This window comes from Rhinolophus sinicus, chromosome X, assembly GCF_036562045.2.
Source record: "Rhinolophus sinicus isolate RSC01 chromosome X, ASM3656204v1, whole genome shotgun sequence".
Lineage (NCBI taxonomy): Eukaryota > Metazoa > Chordata > Mammalia > Chiroptera > Rhinolophidae > Rhinolophus > Rhinolophus sinicus.
The window spans coordinates 103,841,547-103,860,198 of record NC_133768.1 but is presented as its reverse complement, the minus strand read 5'-3'; the positions used below and the strand labels follow the sequence as shown (position 1 = coordinate 103,860,198).

The 18,652-nt window shown below is 38.5% G+C and overlaps 1 non-coding gene across 1 annotated transcript; it reads right to left on the bottom strand.

Annotated features, from left to right (window-relative positions):
• Positions 1 to 1,524: 1,524 nt before the first annotated feature.
• Positions 1,525 to 1,631, bottom strand: LOC141569819 (U6 spliceosomal RNA). Its single transcript, XR_012493599.1, has one exon. It is a non-coding gene; the product is annotated as a U6 spliceosomal RNA (small nuclear RNA).
• Between the last annotated feature and the right edge of the window lie 17,021 nt (positions 1,632 to 18,652).

Genomic DNA, 18,652 nt, shown 5'->3' with positions numbered 1-18,652 from the left:
TAATCCCTTCACCTTTCCCACCCAGCCCCTCAACCTCCCTCCCATGTAACAACTATCATTTTTTTTTCAGTGTATCTATGAGTCTATTTCTGTTTTGTTTGTTCATTTATTCTTTTCTTTAGATTCCACATATAAGTGAGATCATATGGTATTTGTCTTTTTCAGACTCACTTATGTCACTAGGTCCATCCATGTTTTACCAAATGGTAAGATTTCATTTTTTGTGTGTGTGTGTGGCAAAGTAATACTCCATTGTATAAATGTACCACAATTTCTTTATCCAATCGTCTATCGATGGGCATTTCAGTTGTTTCCATATCTTGGCTATTGTGAATAGCTGTGCAGTAAACACAGGGGTGCATATAGGTTTTCAAATTAGCGTTTTGGTATTGTTTGGATAAATACCCAGGAGTGGAATTACTGGGTCATAAGGTAGTTCTATTTTTCATTTTCTGAGGAGCCTCCCTACTATTTTCCATAGTGGCTGCACCAATTTGCAATCCCACCAACAGTGCACTAGGGTTTCCTTTTCTCCACATCCTTGCCAACACTTGTTGTTTGTTTATTTATTGATGATAGCCATTCTGACAGTAGTGAGGTGGTATCTCATTGTGGTTTTAATTTCCATTTCTCTGATGATTAGTGACACTGGTCATCTTTTCATATGTCTATTGGCCATCTGTATGTCCTCTTTGGAGAAATGTCTACTGAAGTCCACTGCCCAGATTTTAATTGAATTTTTTTTTTTTTTTTTGTATTGAGTTGTATGTATTTCTTATAAATTTCAGATAACCCTTTATCAGATGTATCATTGGTTAATATCTTCTCCCATTCAGTAGGATGTTTTCTCATTTTCTTGATAGTTTCCTTTGCTGTGAAGTAGTCCCATTTGTTTAAATTTTTTTTTTAATTAAATTTATTGAGGTGACAATTGTTAGTAAAATTACATAGATTTCAGGTGTACAATTCTGTATTACATCATCTATAAATCCCATTGTGTGTTCATCACCCAGAGTCAGTTCTCCTTCCATTACCATATATTCGATCCCCCTTACCCTCATCTCCCACCCCCCACCCCCCACCCCCCTTACACTCTGGCTGTTTAATTTTTCTTTTGTTTCCCTTGCCGGAGGATATAGATCAGTAAAAATATTATTAACAGTAATGTCTGAAATGTCCTATATTTTCTTCTAGGTGTTTTATGGTTTCAGGTCTTACATTTAAGTCTTTAATCCATTTTGAGTTTATTTTGTTTGAGGCTTAAAAATGTTTAGTATTCTTTTTTTTTTTTTTTTTTTTTGCATGTATCTGTCCAGTTTTCCCAACACCATTTATTGACTAGACTGTCTTTACCCCATTGTATGTTCTTGCCTCCTTTGTCATAGATTAAATGACCATATAGGTGTGGTTTTATTTCTGGGCTGTCTATTCTGTTACATTGATCTACGTGTCTTTTTATGCCAATACCATGCTGTTTTGATTGCTATAGCCTTGTAACGTAGTTTAGTATCAAATATATATATTTTAAATATGGAACGCTTCACGAATTTGCGTGTCATCCTTGCGCAGGGGCCATGCTAATCTTCTCTGTATCGTTCCAATTTTAGTATATGTGCTGCCGAAGCGAGCACGGTATCAAGTATTTTGATACCTCCAACTTTGTTCTTCTATCTCAATATTATTGTGGCTATTCGGGATCTCTGTTGGTTCCATGTAAATTTTAGGATTATTTGTTTTGGTTCTGCAAATAATGCCATTGGTGTTTCAATAGGGATCGCATTGAATCTATAGGTTGCTGTGGATAGTATGGACATTTCAACTATACTAACTCTTCCTATCCATGTGCTTGGTATGTTTCCATTTATTTGTATCTTTTTTAATTTCTGTGTTCAACATCTTGTAGTTTTCTGAGTACCAGTCTTTTACTTCCTTGGTTAGATTTATTCCTAAGTATTTTTGTGTGTGTGTGTAATTGTAAATGGGATTGTTTTCTTAATTACTCTTTCTGATAGTTTGTTATTGGTATATAAAAATACCAATTTTTATTGATATTTTTGGCAACCAATTTCTGAATATTAATTTTTCATACTGCCACTTTGCTAAATTCATTTATGAGTTCTAATAGTTTTTTAGTGGAATCTTTGCATTCTCTGTATAGTATCATTTCATCTGTAAATAACAGTTTTACTTCTTCCTTTCCCATTTCGATGCCTTTTATTTCTTTTTCTGTCTGATTGCTGTGGCTAGAACTTAAGTACTATGCTGAATAAAAGTAGTGAAAGTGGGTATCCTTGTTTTTTTTTCCTGATCTGAAGAATGCTTTTAGATTTTTCCCACTGAGTATGATATTTGCTGTCGGCTTGTCATATATGGCCTTTATTATGTTGAGATATATTTTTTCTATTCCCACTTTGCTGAGTTTTTATCATAAATGGATGCTCTATTTTATCAAATGCTTTTTCTGTATCTATTCGTATGACCATAATATTTTTATTTTTCATTTTGTTTACATAGTGTATCACATTAATTGATTTATGGATATTGGACCAACCTTGCATACCAGGAATGAATCCCATTTTATCATGATGTATGATCTTTTTAATGTATTTCTGAATTTGTTGAGGACTCTACATGTATGTTCATTAAGTATATCAGCCTATAATTTTTTTTTTCCTAATGTTTTTGTCTGATTTTGGAATCGAGGTAATGCTGGCCTAGTAAAATGAGATGGGAAGGCTTCTCCCATCTTGGATTTTTAGGAATGGATTGAGGAGAATAGCTGTTAATTTGTTTTTGAATGTTTGGTAAAATTTACCTGTGAAGCCATCTGGTCTAGGAATTTTGTTTATTGGGAATTTGTTGATTATTGATTCAATTTTGTTGGTAATAATCGGTGTGTTCAGATTTTCTGTTTCGTGTTGGTCAGCCTTGGAAGATTGTTTGCTTCTAGGAATTTATTCATTTTTTTTCCAGATTGTCCAATTTGTTGGTGTATACTTGCTATTAGTATTTTCTTAAAATTTTTTGTGTATTTGTGGTTTCCATTGTCACTTCTCTTTCATTTCTGATTTTATTTATTTACGTCCTCTCTCTTTCTTGATGAGTCAAGTCAAAGGTTTGTCAATATCTTTTCAAAAAACAAGCTCTTGGTTTCATTGATCTTTTGTATTATTTCTTTTAGCCTCTATTTCTTTTATTTCCACTCTGATCTTTATTATTTCCTTCTGTGTGCTCACTTTGGGTTTTGTTTGCTGTTCTTTTTCCAGTTCTCTTCGGTTTAAAGTTAGGCTGTGTATTGATTTTTCTTATTTCTTTAGGTAGGCCTGCATTACTATGAATTTCCCTCTTAGGACTGCTTTCGCTTGTCCTATAGATTTTGGGTCATTGTATTTTCATTTTATTTGTCTGAAGGTACTCATATCTTGTAATTTTTCCCCCCCTTGATTTCACTGTTGACCCATTCATTATTTAGTAGCATCTTATTTAGTCTCCATGTGTTTGTGTGTTCTTCAGTTTTTTTCTGGTATTCAATTTCTAGTTTCATACCATTGTGGTCAGAGAAGATGCTTGATATGATTTCAATCTTCTTAAATTTATGGAGACTTTTTTTGTGGCCTAACATATGGTCTATCTTGGAAAATGTTCCATGAGCACTTGAAAAGAATGTATATTCTGCTGCTTTGGGGTGAAATGCTCTAAAAATATCAATTAAAACCATCTGGTTTAGTGTGTCATTTAATGCCACTATTTCTGCATTGATTTTCTGTCTGGAAAATCTGTCCATTGGTGTCAGTGGGGTGTTAAAGTCCCATACTATGATTGTGTTTTACTGTCGATCTCTGCCTTTATGTTGACAGATATTTGTTTTATATATTTAGGTGGTCTTATGTTGGGTGCATAAATGTTTACAAGGGTTAAATCCCCTTGTTGGATTGACCCCTTCATTATTATGTAATGTCCTTCTTTGTGTCTTAATATAGTCATCGTTTTAAAGTCTATTTTGTCCAACATAAGTATTGTTACTCTAGATTTTTTCTTGTTTCCAGTTGCATGAAATATCTTTATTCATCCCTGTACTTTCAATCTATGTGTGTCTTTCTATCTGAAGTGGGTCTCTTGTAGACAGCATATGCATGGTTCTTGTTTTCTTTCCCATTCAGCAACCCTATGTCTTTTGATTGGAACATTTAATCCATTGACATTTAAAACAATTATTGATAGATACATAGTTATTACCATTTTATTCAAAGTTTTAATTTTTTGATTGTTTTTTCCTTCTTCTGCTTAAAGAAGTCCTTTTAACATTTCTTGTAATACTTCCTTGGTGTTAATGAATTCCTTTAGCTTTTTCTTGCCTGGGAAGCTTTATCTCTCCTTCATGTTTCAGTTATAACCTCGCTGGGTAGAGTAGTCTTGGTTGTAGGCCCTTGTTTTTCATCACTTTGTATATTTTCTGTCAATCCCTTCTAGCCTGCAAAGTTTCTGTTGAGAAATTTTCTGACAGTCTTATGGGTTCTGCCTTGTAGTTACCTAACTCCTTTTCCTTTGCTGCTTTTAGGATTCTCCCTTTGTCTTTAAACTTTGCTGTTTTAATTATGATGTGTCTTGGTGTGGGCCTCTTTGGGTTCATCTTGTTTGGGACTGTGTGCTTCCTGAGCTTGTATGTCTATTTTCTTCTCCAGGTGAAGGACGTTTTCAGTCATTATTTTTTCAAATAAGTTCTCGATTCCTTGCGTCCTCTTTTCTCTTTGTGGTACTCCTATGATGCGAGTGTTGTTACCTTTGATATTGTCCCACAGGTTCCTTAAACCATCTTCCTTTTTTAAAAAATTCCTTTTGTTGTTGCAATTGGGTTCTTTATGCTACCTTGTCTTCTCAATTGCTGATTCAATCCTCTGCTTCATCTAATCTGCTGTTGATTCCTTCTAGTGTGTTCTTCATTTCAGTTATTGTATTCTTTATTTCTGACTGGTTCTTTTTTATGGTTTCTATGTCCTTTTTTATGCTATCTTTTTGTTGATGTTCTCACTAAGTTCTTTAAGTCTTCTTACTACCAGTGTTTTAAACTCTGTCTCTGGTAGGTTGGTTGCCTCCATTTCATTTAGTTCTATTTCTGGAGGTTTCTCCTGTTCTCTTATTTGAGACATGTTTCTTTATTTTTCTCATTCTGTCTGCCTCTCTGTGTTTGCTTCTATGTATTAGGTATATTTCCTACATCTGTCATTCTTTGCCTGGTGGCCTTAGGTACTATATGTCCTGTGTGGTCCAATGGCACAATCTTCCTAATGTGTGTGTGTGTCCCTGGAGTGTCCGTTGAGTGTTGTGTGTGTGTTCTGCTGTTGTAGTTGAGCATTGATTAGTTTTGGCATGTCAGTGGGTGTGAATGACTTCCAAGCTGACTGACTCTGAGGACTGGTTTTTCCCACAGTGTATGGGCTGCTGTGTGGGGGCTGACCCCTTAGAGTGGTATTCACCCCCACAGGCTCTTGTGCCTGTTGAGACCACCCTTTGGGTGTGCTGTTTTTGGGGCTGACCAGGTAGTGCTCTGGTGTGGTCGGAAACTGGGCTCTGGGTGTGTTCTTTCTCTTGTCTCTTGGGAGAGGCTCCCATGGAGGCCAAATTAGCCTTGCCTGTGACCAGCTCATGGCTACTTGGTGTAACTACAAAGCTATATGTGCTGCTGCCTCTGCTGGACCTGGAGGCATGTAGGGGTGGCCTGTCTGTGAACCAATACCAGCTGCCACCAGTAATGGACCTTGGGTAGTTTAGCAAAAGGTCCTGGGCCCTGTAGGCCTTTTGCCACCTGCCAGCTGTCCATAAGGCTTAGTCGTTGAAAGATCCTCCTTTGGTGCACATGCTGGGCTGGTTGACCTGGTATTGAGAGTGTTCTTGGCGATGCAGCACTAGCTGGATGGGGTGGGGCTCCAGGGAGCTATAGGGTGTGGGTGGTGGTTTTTACAAAGTTAGTGCAGTTTTGCTTTTTGCACTGGTAGCAGACTCGTGACCATTTCATAAAAACACCCTGAGAACACTGCAGCCAATCACCTCTTGCCTTAGGCCTGCAGATCCCTGAGAGACACTCAAGAGAAGCTATGGCACAGGTTGTGGCTCACTGCCCACCCCCAAATGTTTGCCAGACCACCGCAGGCTGACTGCTGCTATAAAAGGCTTCCATAGCTTGTGGGATGAGGCTGGTCGCTCAGTAGCTGAGAGTGGCCTGGGCAACGCAGGACTACTGTGTTTCCCCGAAAATAAGACCTAGCCAGACAACCAGCTCTAATGCGTCTTTTGGAGCAAAATTAATATAAGGACTGATCTTATTTTACTATAATATAATATAATACCCAGTCTTATATTAATTTTTTGCTGCAAAAGACACATTAGAGCTGATTGTCTAGCTAGGTCTTATTTTCGGGTAAACAGGGTAGCTGTGCAGGGCGGGGAGCCTGAACATCACTAAAGTGTTGTACATGTGAGGATTTTACCAGACCAATGTGGTCTCAGATTTGGTTCTTTGGGAGAGCATTCAACATAGAAAAGATGGCGCCCTCCTACAAGCTGCACTTGAGGCAGGCTCCACAGAAGGACAATGGATGGTCCCCCTAGTCCTTGCCCTGAAACCACAACTCAGTCTTTCTCTGTATGTCTCTGGCACCTCTTGAGTTGCTACCCCTCCACTGGGTACCAGGTGAGTGTTTGCCACCTAGTGAGTCAGTATGTGGGCCCTTTAAGAACACGTCTGGGTTTCTAGCTGCCTTTCGTCTCACAGGGACAGGCAGGCAGGGAACTCGCTGATTTTCACTGCCAGATGTTGTGGGAACTCCTTTTCTCGGCACAGGATCCCCTTGGGCTGAGGATCATGGTGTGTGACTGGGATCCCTCTCTCCTCTGGGGGTACCTATGCCAGCGAGGTGTCCCTCCCAGTGTTCAACCACTATCTGTGGGTTTGGGGTCAGCCTGTTCGGGTCTGTGCTCCTCCTACCATTTTCGATGTGTCCTCTTCTATAGGTGCTTTGTTCAGTGAATCTTCAAATGATTCTTGAGTTTGATTGTTCTATAATGTATTTGTAATTTTGGTGTGACCCTGGGATGCAGTAGGCTTAGTGGTTACCTAATCCTATATCTTGGACACTATTCTTCATATACTATTTTAGTGACTTTTGTGTGTAGCATGTAAGAAACTGTGAGTTACTCAATATGATCAAACTAACATTTTAGAAACATTATCCCATTAGACATGTGAATGATGGTTTGTAATTATGATGTAGAGGAAAGAAGGTAACATTAGAGACAAATGAGTAAGTTAGGAAGATATGGAAATAGTATGAAAAGGAGAGAGAGAGAGGGAGAGGGGCAGAGAGAGGGAGAAATAAAAAGTGAGAATGAAGGGAAAGAGAACTGGTTGGTTAGGCATGAGATATGAAATATTACTTTTAGGGATAAGGGGAAGGGAATGCCAAGATTGCATTATTAGAAGTTATATTTGAATTATCCTAATGTCAGTGAGTTTCAGAACAGTCATCAGAATTTGAGAACAAAGCAAAAGCTGTCAAATAAAAATAAAAGCTGTATTTTAAAGATGGATACTAGTTCATTTTGATTGTACTTGCAAAGGAGTGGCCACAAACTGATTCTGCCAACTATTGCCTGCCAACCACGTTCTCAAGAAAAGGCTAAGAGTTCATGCAAGTTTGAAGAAGCCAGGGATTCAGATTTATTTGGACAGAGTTGTGGATGTGCTTTGTTTCCTATGGGTGAGGAGAGGAGCAAATTCCCACCCACCTCAAATCAAGTGCAGGGTGCTTCAAGAGGAGTTTGACATGCATTCCCTGGAGTTTTAAGGGATGCAGAGACCGCTGTCTGACTCACATCTGAAAAGTTGAAGTAAAAAACCTATGGCTTCAATTCATCTGCATTTCTGCAGAATACAGGCACAGGGCTGCATGCACAGTGAATGGCCAGTCCTTTTACAGTTGGTTGGTGAAAAAATGGAATGTCATTTCCTGCGGGTCAGATGGGGAGCCCACAGGAAGGGGGACAGAATAAGTCCTCTTGGTTAGAGACTCTTCCCAAAAGAACTATTGGAGAACTAGGTGATCCCAGAAGAGTAGACCACTAGACAGCAAAGCAATGAGAGAAAACTCATCTGGAAAACAGCGCGGACAAAATAAACAAAACCAAAAAATAATCCCTTCCTCACTAGAAATGGAAAGTGACTGAAATACCAATTGCAGGTGCCCAACTATTTTCTTCATGGGTGTTAAACAAGTGATAAGAGTGAGTTTGAAGTAGAAAGTGGAAAGAAAGAATGAGGTTGCTGTCTGCTTGCATCATACTTAGTCTAGTTCCTTCAATACAGTTGCAGATTTCTGACTTGGATACTTGGTAGAAATAGAGAAGGAATGCAGAAAGGCTTCCATTCACAAAATGGGGGAAACGAGTAAGATGTGGAGTTGAGGGGTGGTTGCGTGTGTGTGTGTGTGTGTGTGTGTGTGTGTGTGTGTGTGTAGCTGATGAGTTCAGTTTTATACATCTTGAGTTTAAGAAGGCCATCCAGCTGAAGATTCCCAGTAGACACTTGGAGATACAGATGTGGAATTCAGGAGAGAGATTTGGCTACCTAATTTAGATTTTGTCATTATGATGTAGATTGTATTTGAAACATTAGGAGCAGATAAGTTTACTGATGTCAAGTGCAAGAAGTGATAAAAATAAAAAGAAGCTAGGAAAAAACTCTTAGAAGTGTCTATATCTATTCGACTGACAGAGGAATAATAACTTCAGGAAGAGACTAACAAAGAATGGCCAGAGAGGCAGAAAAAAAGACAAGAGCGATTTTTCAGCCGTCAGAAGAAAAAGGAGTTTCAACAAGAAGAAAATGAAACAGTTCAAAATACCTGAGAAGTCTCAGTTAAGATGAGGACTAGTAAGAGGCCATAAGGAGATCACCATCCCATGAATCAAAGCGGTTGGGGATGGAGGCAGGCAGGATGGATAATGGCATATGGCATAACAATGACTCTCAATCTTGGGTAATATAAGGACCATTTTCAAAGGACAATTAGCATGTAACTTAAATGACTTTTATCATGTGACTTAAATAGTTTCCAACCTAAAATCTTGTATATGCTATTTCCAAAAATTACAATTTAAACACATACACATATAATTCGAATAATGCAATGATATTGTTTTACTGAAATTGAAGTACATTTCAGAGCTTAAAATATAGTTTTACAAAATACCTGGTCAAATTTATTGAGTTTCGTAATGGCTCAATTCTCCCATGACACATCTCTTTTCACACCTTTGTTTACACAGCACACAATGCTATGATTTGACCTTTGCAGAGCCTGATCTCATTCATTATCTGTGTCGTAAAAGTGTTCCTTTCATTTGTACTAGACAACAAAAGAGGTACTAATTGGCACCAACCTGATTAAAAACACAAATACAAACCTGGCACTGACTTCCTTTAAAGCAAAAGCACAAATGTGGGCTCTGCAATTTCAAGTTATAGTATTATAACATATCATAATATGTGATGAGAAGGCAGACCTCCAGAGGATCCAAAATAGGCTTGTATTATTTAAGTTCTGAAGAGTCACGCATATGCATTCTCACAATCTGGTAGGTTAATCTCTGAACCCTGAGAATATGTTCCCAGGCCCTCGTTTGGGAAGCAAGGCATTCTACTGTTATAATGAGTTCTACTATCTTCCTAAACTATAAATTAGGATGAGCATAGACTCTATGTTTTTAACCTTTGTATCCTGCCCTCAGTCATTACCACAGTTTTTAAAAATGAGAGTTGTTTAAAATTGGTGATAAAGGACTGGATGAATAAATGAATGTCATATTCTTTGTTTCCTAATATGAGGCATAAAGCTTAAATCAAACATATTGGTGGGAACTAGTTGCTTTCAGTGACATTGTTTCCCAATCGTTTGGTCCTGAATGAACTCATTAAGGCATGCCATCAAAAGAAGAAAATAGAGATATGAAATGACAATTTTAGACTACAGTTGTGTCCCCATGAAGCTCAGTCCCAGGACGGTGCTCCTCCCAGGGGACATTGGGATTCAGGTGGCCTCCTGACGTGAGATGCCACAGTTGTCGCCTGACACACACCTCTGCAGTGGCAGCATTCCAGCATGGCTTCCAAACTGGAACTGCACTCTCCTTAGCAACAACCTGAAAACTAGTTGCCATTTGGGTAAACTCTTCACAGCTGGAAGTTGCTTTCACATGTATTAAAGCTGCAGCCTGTTTACACTTTCGCGGATTCTAGGAGCATTCAGCTAATTAAAAACTTGGACAGAGGTGGCAGTGGAAGAAACAAATCACCCACATGATGATAACACATTCCAGCTAAGGTTCCCAGAGGTTCACTGACTAAAGTCGGGTCATTATTCTGGAAACTGGAAGCCCTATATGTCTTTCAACATGGCAGTGGATTCCAGACAGCCCCAGTGTCTTTGGCGCACTTGGCTGTGTGTGCGTTCATGATCTTCGTTCGGGGCTTTTGCTGATGTTTCCTGTCCCCCTTTCCCTTCTTTTACTTTTTTTACCCCCTCACATATGTCCACCTGGAAAGGCTTCTGCCCATTCAAATTTCTTGCTTTCACCACACTCATAGTCTACCTCTTCCCAGAGAGCTTCTCAGACTAGTATCTATGACTCCCTAACTTTCCTTCCTCAGTTTTATATAGAAGTTTCCTGAGTGGTAACCTGGAGTCAAAGCAGAAAATGAGGTTTGGAGTGAGATGTGTTCAATTTCTATCTGGACTAATTACATTTTGTGACACTGAGAAAGTGTCTTAAATTCACATTCTATGTCCTTATCTAAAATTTTGGAGCAACAATCTCTATCTCATATAATTATTGTGAAGATTAAATGTACTACCCAGCTCAGTATATAGCACATAATAGATGTTCAATCAAGGCCATCTGTAGCTTTTGCTATGTTGTTATTCTGTTCATTCAACTTGTAGAAATGGACAGTAAACTTAATTTTCAAACTTTCACCTCCAAGATAGGTTCTAGATTAACATATCTTTATCAAGCAGGTGGTAATCTGCTTGAGAGCAAGAACTCTCTTATTTTTACATCACCAGTACCAAGCATAGTATCTGAGACCTATAGGTATATAATAAATATTTATTGATTAAATAGATACAGGCTGCATAAACTGGGAAAAGTAAGTCTATGATTTATGTCAGTGTTTGAATAACCATCTAGCATTGTATGTTGGCTGAAGCATCCCTGAGCATCTGTTTCCTATGTCACACCAGTATTATAAATTATTTGTCGATTTTACTTAATTAATTTCATAGACTATCACCATATCGGACAGTCTCCCCAGCCCCAGCCCACAGCACTCTTGAGGATATCTGAAAGAAAAGAGACATACTCTTGCTGTAGAGTGATATTACTGTATTTCATTAAGATAAAACAATCTAACTTTGATTGATAAAGCTTCCAACACCAACCTTACCACGATGCTGTCACTTCTAATTTTATGACTATGAACCTGATTCAGCCTGGCTGAATACTTGGAAAATCATTTCATTTGAGTTGCCTCCATGTCTCTACAAGCTCTCCTGACTTTTGACCCACCATTCCTCCAGGATTATTCTATATTCTACCCTTTAGGGTCTCAATGACCACGTGGAAGCCTGCCACCATTCCAGCTGTGAGCTCAGCTCACCTGGGCTGAAACCATGACTTATGTATACACTGGGGTCTGAACATGCCATTATTTCTCCACAAGGAGGTGGATTAATGTCCTTTCACTAAACGTCACCATCTTTTACTTACACATCATGTTTGGACATGTCTTGTTCTATTCCTTTTCTATAAGGAAGAGTAATCAGTTCTGGCCTCCTTTTTGTTTATTTTTTGAATCTACGAGTAGATTCTCGTTCATAGAAATATCTCCGATAACACCATGTAACTTGATGGTTCAGCTTCCTGATCGCCAGCGAATCACACCCCATAGTCACTAATGGTAGAAATTTCGGAATCATTCTAGATTATTGTATATCCATGCTCCCCCACCCATCCATTCAGTTAAATCCTGTTGACCCTGTCTTTGAAATGCTGTCCTTGTTAGTCCCAGTTGTCCCCTTTCTTTCTATTCAAATCACCACTACCTTCGTTCACACACACATTACTGTTCTGAACGAACTGGCATCCCTGTCTTCAGTCTCTTGTCTCCTTACACCAGTCTTCACACTGTTTTCAGAATTTTTTTATATATCAAAGGTGACATCTCAAATTCTGTTTCTCAAAATTTGTCAATGACCCCCAATTTCCTTCACAATACTCTCCACACTTCTTAGCCTATTTCCAGTTGGACCCCAAACCACTTTTTCAGTTTCAAATCCAAATTCACCCTTACTTTAATATTGAACTCAAACCTTAATAAAGTACTTAATCTCCATGGACCTCAAACATCTTTATGCCTCAGCATTTCTGTTTACACTATTCCTTCTGCCTGGATTGCCACATGTCCCATTTGGTTTCTGCCTACTAGAATCCTCTTCCCTCAGGCCCACAATCAATGTCTTCGTCGCCCTGTTCAGAATTAATCATTTATCTTTCTGCTTCCAGAGTGAAAACATATATGTGGCTTTAACATTTATTTCATTATGTTTCATATAATGCAAAATATTTGTATGTCTTCTAACATATGTAAGCCCCTAGAGGGCACAGATTATCTCTACACCCTCACAGCACATAGAACAATAACTGGCACATTAAATGAACATAAGAAATGTTTATTACATTTAATCAAACAACATGTAACATTTTCCACTCTATTTGAAAACACAGAGTTTCTTTTTACGTGCATCGATGCCAAAGTCTGTTCAGTTGTGTGAATTGCTAGTCTGTCTGGTCTGAGAATAGAGCTTCTTGCAAGTTGTTTCTGCAAGATGAAAAATTTTTTTTTTCAGTATCAAAAGCTCTTTCTTGCTCTCATTGGATTTGAAGCACTTGAGGTCATATATAAGAATCTGTATATTTTCTAAATTAATAATGTCCTGACACCCTATAGCAGTTCTGGAGTGGGATTTCTTTTAGACTGATGGACTGTGAATGATTTAGTTAAGCTACTACTGTGCCAGAAAATAACAAATAGCAAATCCATTATCAAGCAGCATGCCCTGATTTCATAGTTTAAGGAAATGAAACAAAGAGGGATTTGGAGCAAGAGAAGAGAACTGAATTGTAATGAAAGAAAATGCAAGATCATCTAAAGCATCTCACCATATGATTGAGAGAGATAATATGTTTAACAACACATTCTTGAAGAGACTGAAATAGATTTTTAAATTTAAGTCATGCATTTTAATCACAGGTGGGGATGTGTATTAGTTCCTATAGAGGGGGAAAAAACAAAACTAAAAAATATAAAATGATAAAATGTTGGCATTTCCTCCTTGTATATTTATGCCTACATAGATGGGTTATATCAGAATTTCCATATGTTTTATTTCCTCTTTGAAATGCAGACCAGACTTTTGCCTTTAATAAGGAAACACAGTTGTTAACTGATTCATTTAAAGAAACTTGACTCATGTTTTTAGAAATATCAGAGTCCTTAAAGCATTTGAGTAGATTAACTCAGTGCATATTTATGGAGCTATGGAGCTTTGTTTTAACAACACCTAACACTTCCATAGATTTCACATTGTCAAAGCTCTTTCATATTATCATTCCATATGAACCTCAAAATAATCCTGTGAAAAAGTATTAGTATCCCCATTTTCCAATGAGATCACTGAGACTCAAAGAATCGAAATGATTCTTCTAAGCTACTAAATGAGAGTGGAAACAATACGTTGTAATTCATTATTCTATATTATTTGTACTCGGCTCATTTCTGCTTAGCTTCGGACTATGGACCTGATTCTGTTAAGCACTGGGAAGGATACAAAGATTGAGAACAAAGGATGCTTTCCCTCAAGTAGCTTATATTTGTTTAACTTGATAAAACATATTTAAATGACTACAATTTCTGAATGTATGAATTAGTAATTGTGGATAGAAAGGGAAGGATTGGTAGGGGTATGGAGTAAATTATCCAGCTACTTGTAACCAATGCGTTAAATCTTCTTGGTCTGCATGTGTACAACCTGGATAATAATTTGGTTATTCAAAAAATGAAGCAGGATGAATCAAGATGGGCCTGGCCAGAAATAAAGGTCATTTAAAAATTATGAAAGGATGTATGTAGACTTACCCTAACCCTGTTTTTCACCCATCTCTGACCTGCATCTCTTCCTTGGCCCGTCCCTAAGCCTCATTCCACTCTCAACTTATTCCTGAGCATCAATCAGCCCATTCCTTCCCTGATCTGCCTCTAACCATTTAGATAGAAACTGGAAATGGGAGAGTTTGAATTTGTGTAATCCATCTATTATTTGGCTATTTTTTATAGAGAGAGTGAAACAGAATAGACTTGTCAAAATGTACCTACATGCAAATGCCTATGGTAAGCTGATAAAATATTTTTGACATCAAGTTGGCTGTGTTATAATGGTTAGCTAAGGGAGTATACTATTTATCACTATATAAACAATTATCCAAAAATTTAGCAACTTCAATACAACAAATATTTATGACCTCCTAGTGGGTGAGGAATTTGGACATTGCTTAGCTCGTGGTTCTGGCACAGCATCTCTGATAAGCTTGCAATGAGCAGTCATCTGGGATACAGAACCATCCACAGGTTTGAGTGAGTCTAGAGGCTTCACTTCCAAGATGGCTCACTCACAGGGCTGTTGGCTGAAGGCTTCAGTTCCTTGCTGGTTACTGGCAGGAGGCCTTAATTTCTTCCTAAGTGTGCTTTTCCATAAGGCCACTTGAGTGTCATGATATGACAGTTGGTTGCCCTCAGAGCAGGTGATCTGAGAAGGAAAGTGAAAGCAAGGCAAGCAGCACAATGTATTTTGTAATCTTGCCTCGGCTGTCACATACTCTGCCGCATTTTACTGATCACTCGTAACACTGCTGGGACGATGTGGGAGGGAGCAACCCGAAGCTGGGAATACCAGGAGAAGGAGGATTATTGGTGTTCTCTTGGAAGCTGGCTGTCACAAGGGGCCACATACGAAGTGTGATCAAAATATACAGTGAATGTTTAAATTAAAAAAAACATTGATTACAGTAAAAGGCACATTGTCATGAATCTCCCTCAAAATACTCCTCCTTGCTTTGAACACATGTATCCCTTCGTTCTTGCCACTTTCTGAAGCAGTTGTGGAAGTCCTGTTTCATGAGTGTCTTTAGTTGCTCTGTTGTGGCTGCCTCGATGTCCTGAATCAATTCAAAACATTTGCCTTTCATGGTCATTTTGACTTTGGGGAAGAGCCAGAAGTCGCACAGTGCCAGGGCTGGTGAATAAGGTGGATGAGGACACACCGTAATGTTTTTATTTGACAGAAATCGCCATACCAGAAGTGATGTGTGACACGGAGTGTTGTCATGATGGAGGATGATGTACAGAACACTTTAAAGCACACCTTCTCTCAACCATAGCTCACACCCAACTGACTGCACCGAACAAACAAGTTGAAACTTGTCACGCACTGTTACTAAAGTTTTATGTGCTGCTTCCCATATTAAAGATCCCTGCCTTTCCCTTGGATGGCACTCGGCAGCAGCATTCACCGTATTTTGTGATCACAATGGAAAGTATCTGTGTCACACATCGCTTCTGGTATATGGCAATTTCTGTCAAATAAAAACATTACGGTGTGTCCCCATCCACCTTATTCACTGGATCTGGCACCATGTGACTTCTGGCTCTTCTCCAAAGTCAAAATGATTCAGGACATTGAAGCAGCTACAATAGCACAACTAAAGACACTCACGAAAGAGGACGTCCAGAACTGCTTCAGGAAGTGGCAAGAATGATGGCATAAGTGTGTTCGAAGTGAGCGGCAGTATTTTGAGGGGGATGAATGACAATGTGTCTTTTACTGTCTTTTTTTAAATTATTTAAACATTCACCATATTGTTTGATCACACCTTGTACTCTCAGAAGCTAGAAACAGTAAGTCTGACCTTAGAGAACTTAACACTCCGATATCAGCAAAGCTTGGGTGAGGAGGAGTGGAAAGTCTTTGAAGACATCTAAGCTGCATCCTTCAGTTTGATGTCGAATCCTTCAATTTGAAACTATCACCATAGATCAGGGGTCAGCAAACTATGGCCTGTGGGTCAGATTTTGTCTGCAGCTTGTTTTCATATGGTCACTGACCTAAGAGTGTTTTTTGTTTGTTTGTTTTGTTTTTACAGTTTGAAAGTGTTGTAAAATAAATATGTAGATAGATGATAGATAGATAGATCGATAAAGAGATATGTAGCTTGCAAAGGATAAAATATTTACTAAGTGGACCTTCAAAAAAATGCCAATCCTGTTGTAGATCATTAAAATACAAATAAGACAGTTAATAAAAAGTAGAAATTTAAACTCTGCAACGTTGTTTGGTAAGAGATAGATGCACGAATCAAGAAGTATCTTTCGCTCCAGCTGGAAGGTTACAACATCATGGGATCCTAGACCCTTAATTCTTCTACTTAAAGTAATTATAACTAAAATTAAATATATTCAGATTTCCTTATTCCAGCATATCCCAAACCACTGTACATTAATCTCAGGTCCACAAAAGCAAGATTGCCTGGTGAAATATGTTTCAGAAGCACCACACACTGTATCCTGATTTTGGAGATTCCAGACTTACCTGAATAATAAATGCCCTGAGAAGTCCTGCAGTAGTTCATTTTTGACTGCTTAGCCCAGCATTTCAAATCCAGTTTTTCATGGGCCACATTTATGTACACATTAACGTCTACTGATATAACCACATGTGTAACTGGCAAATACATTCCCCACTGCCCCACTTCCAGGTAATATAACAGGTTTAGTTCAAAGCTTGATCATCTTGGTATAGGTGTGGGAGTCCCTTCCCATCATCCTTCTAGGTACGCAGAAGCCCCCACTGAGCTTGCAAAGATGCTGGAGGCCTTGTCTTGAGATACCTTCACAGGGAAGCTGAATACGGGCTGAGCCAAGACTCTTGTAACAGGGTCATTCTCCCTTTCACTAGGCTGTTGAAGACATGAAGGCCTTACTGAGTCAAGTTTCCATTCATGTGACTAAGTGAAAGTAGACTGGCATAGCTCTTGAACATGAGACAATAAGAAGAGGTCAGTGAAACCTCTCCACCTTGGCTCCCGTACATTTGAATAATGCTGCTTTATGACAGTCTTGTGTTCCCATTTTCAGACGATTTTCCTTTTCTTGTGGATGGGACAGGAATCTACATTTTAATAAAATTTCAATGGATACAGATGTAGTTCAATTACTGAGCAGCATGTGAAAACACGTAGTTTTCACCAAACTGCTTCATAAGAATGCCAGATCTTGCTGATTTACGGCATGAAATTCAGTCACTGGCCTTTTGTTTTTTATTCTAATATACGTAATAATGACACTTCCATGTATGGCACACTCTCCTTACAAGGGAAATGAATTCGATTGCAAGTGCATAAGTGTGCTGGTAAATTTAGGGATAATCCTGGATCCGCTCTAATTCCTATAAAAATGGAAACCATTCTCCAAACTATAATGCTGCAGCCATGACTTGTGCTTTTAGCAGTCTGCTGCAATTGGCTTGTACAAGTCAGGAAAGCCAGTTGTGAGCATCTCTTCCCAATTGCGTAGTCAACAACTTCATATGAGTAGCCCGAAATTCACTGTGGAAGGGTTATCTACACCACAGAAATCAGCAAATGCTACAAATCAAGCAATTTCTAAACAGTTATCAGCACATCACTGTGGAGACGCATATGAAAACTAATTGTGACATGATAATGTGCTAATGTGCTACGGAGCCTGAGAATGGCTGCTTCCCCCTGTTGTTTTGTTTTTGTTTCTGCAATCCAAGTACTGTAGCAGATCATGAGTCACACTGACCTTGGTTAAAAATTCTGTTTTCTCTTTTTAGCTTTGCAATGTTTTGGCATTTACTCGGAGACTTAGTTTGACAATATCAAATGTGCATAATAGCATGAATTTCTGGGATGCATATGTAGGTATTGTGGACGGCTTATGTAAATTAGCTTGCGAGGTACCTGGTACGTGCTAGGGACTTAACTACACGGTCGCTATAATTGTTATTCTCTTCTCTACTATAGGAGCAGTGATCTTAGCTCGAGCCTAAGCTGGGATTCAATATCTAGGTCTCTGTTGAAATGTCCTTACTGTTTCTCTCACTTTCTTGCATCAGTCCACACGCGTCACTCTATGCTCTCTCCTCATTCTGACAACAGGATCTTTCTAGAAGCACTAACTCAAAATACCATGTCCACATGCTTTCAGATCATCTGGAAGACATTCTGTTCCCTTGTAGGCACTTCAAATATGCCAAAAAAGCATATTTTCAAATATCTTGATGCTCTCTTGGGAAGATTTGTAATTACATATTTACATATTGAATCACTTCTGTAAAAGACAATCACAGATCCTTAGATCATGAATTGACCTTGGACAGACACCTAGACAATTCAGGACAGAGTTTACTCTTTTTTTTTTCTTTTCTGTTTAACCACAAGCTATATCCTTGACCTACCTCTACCA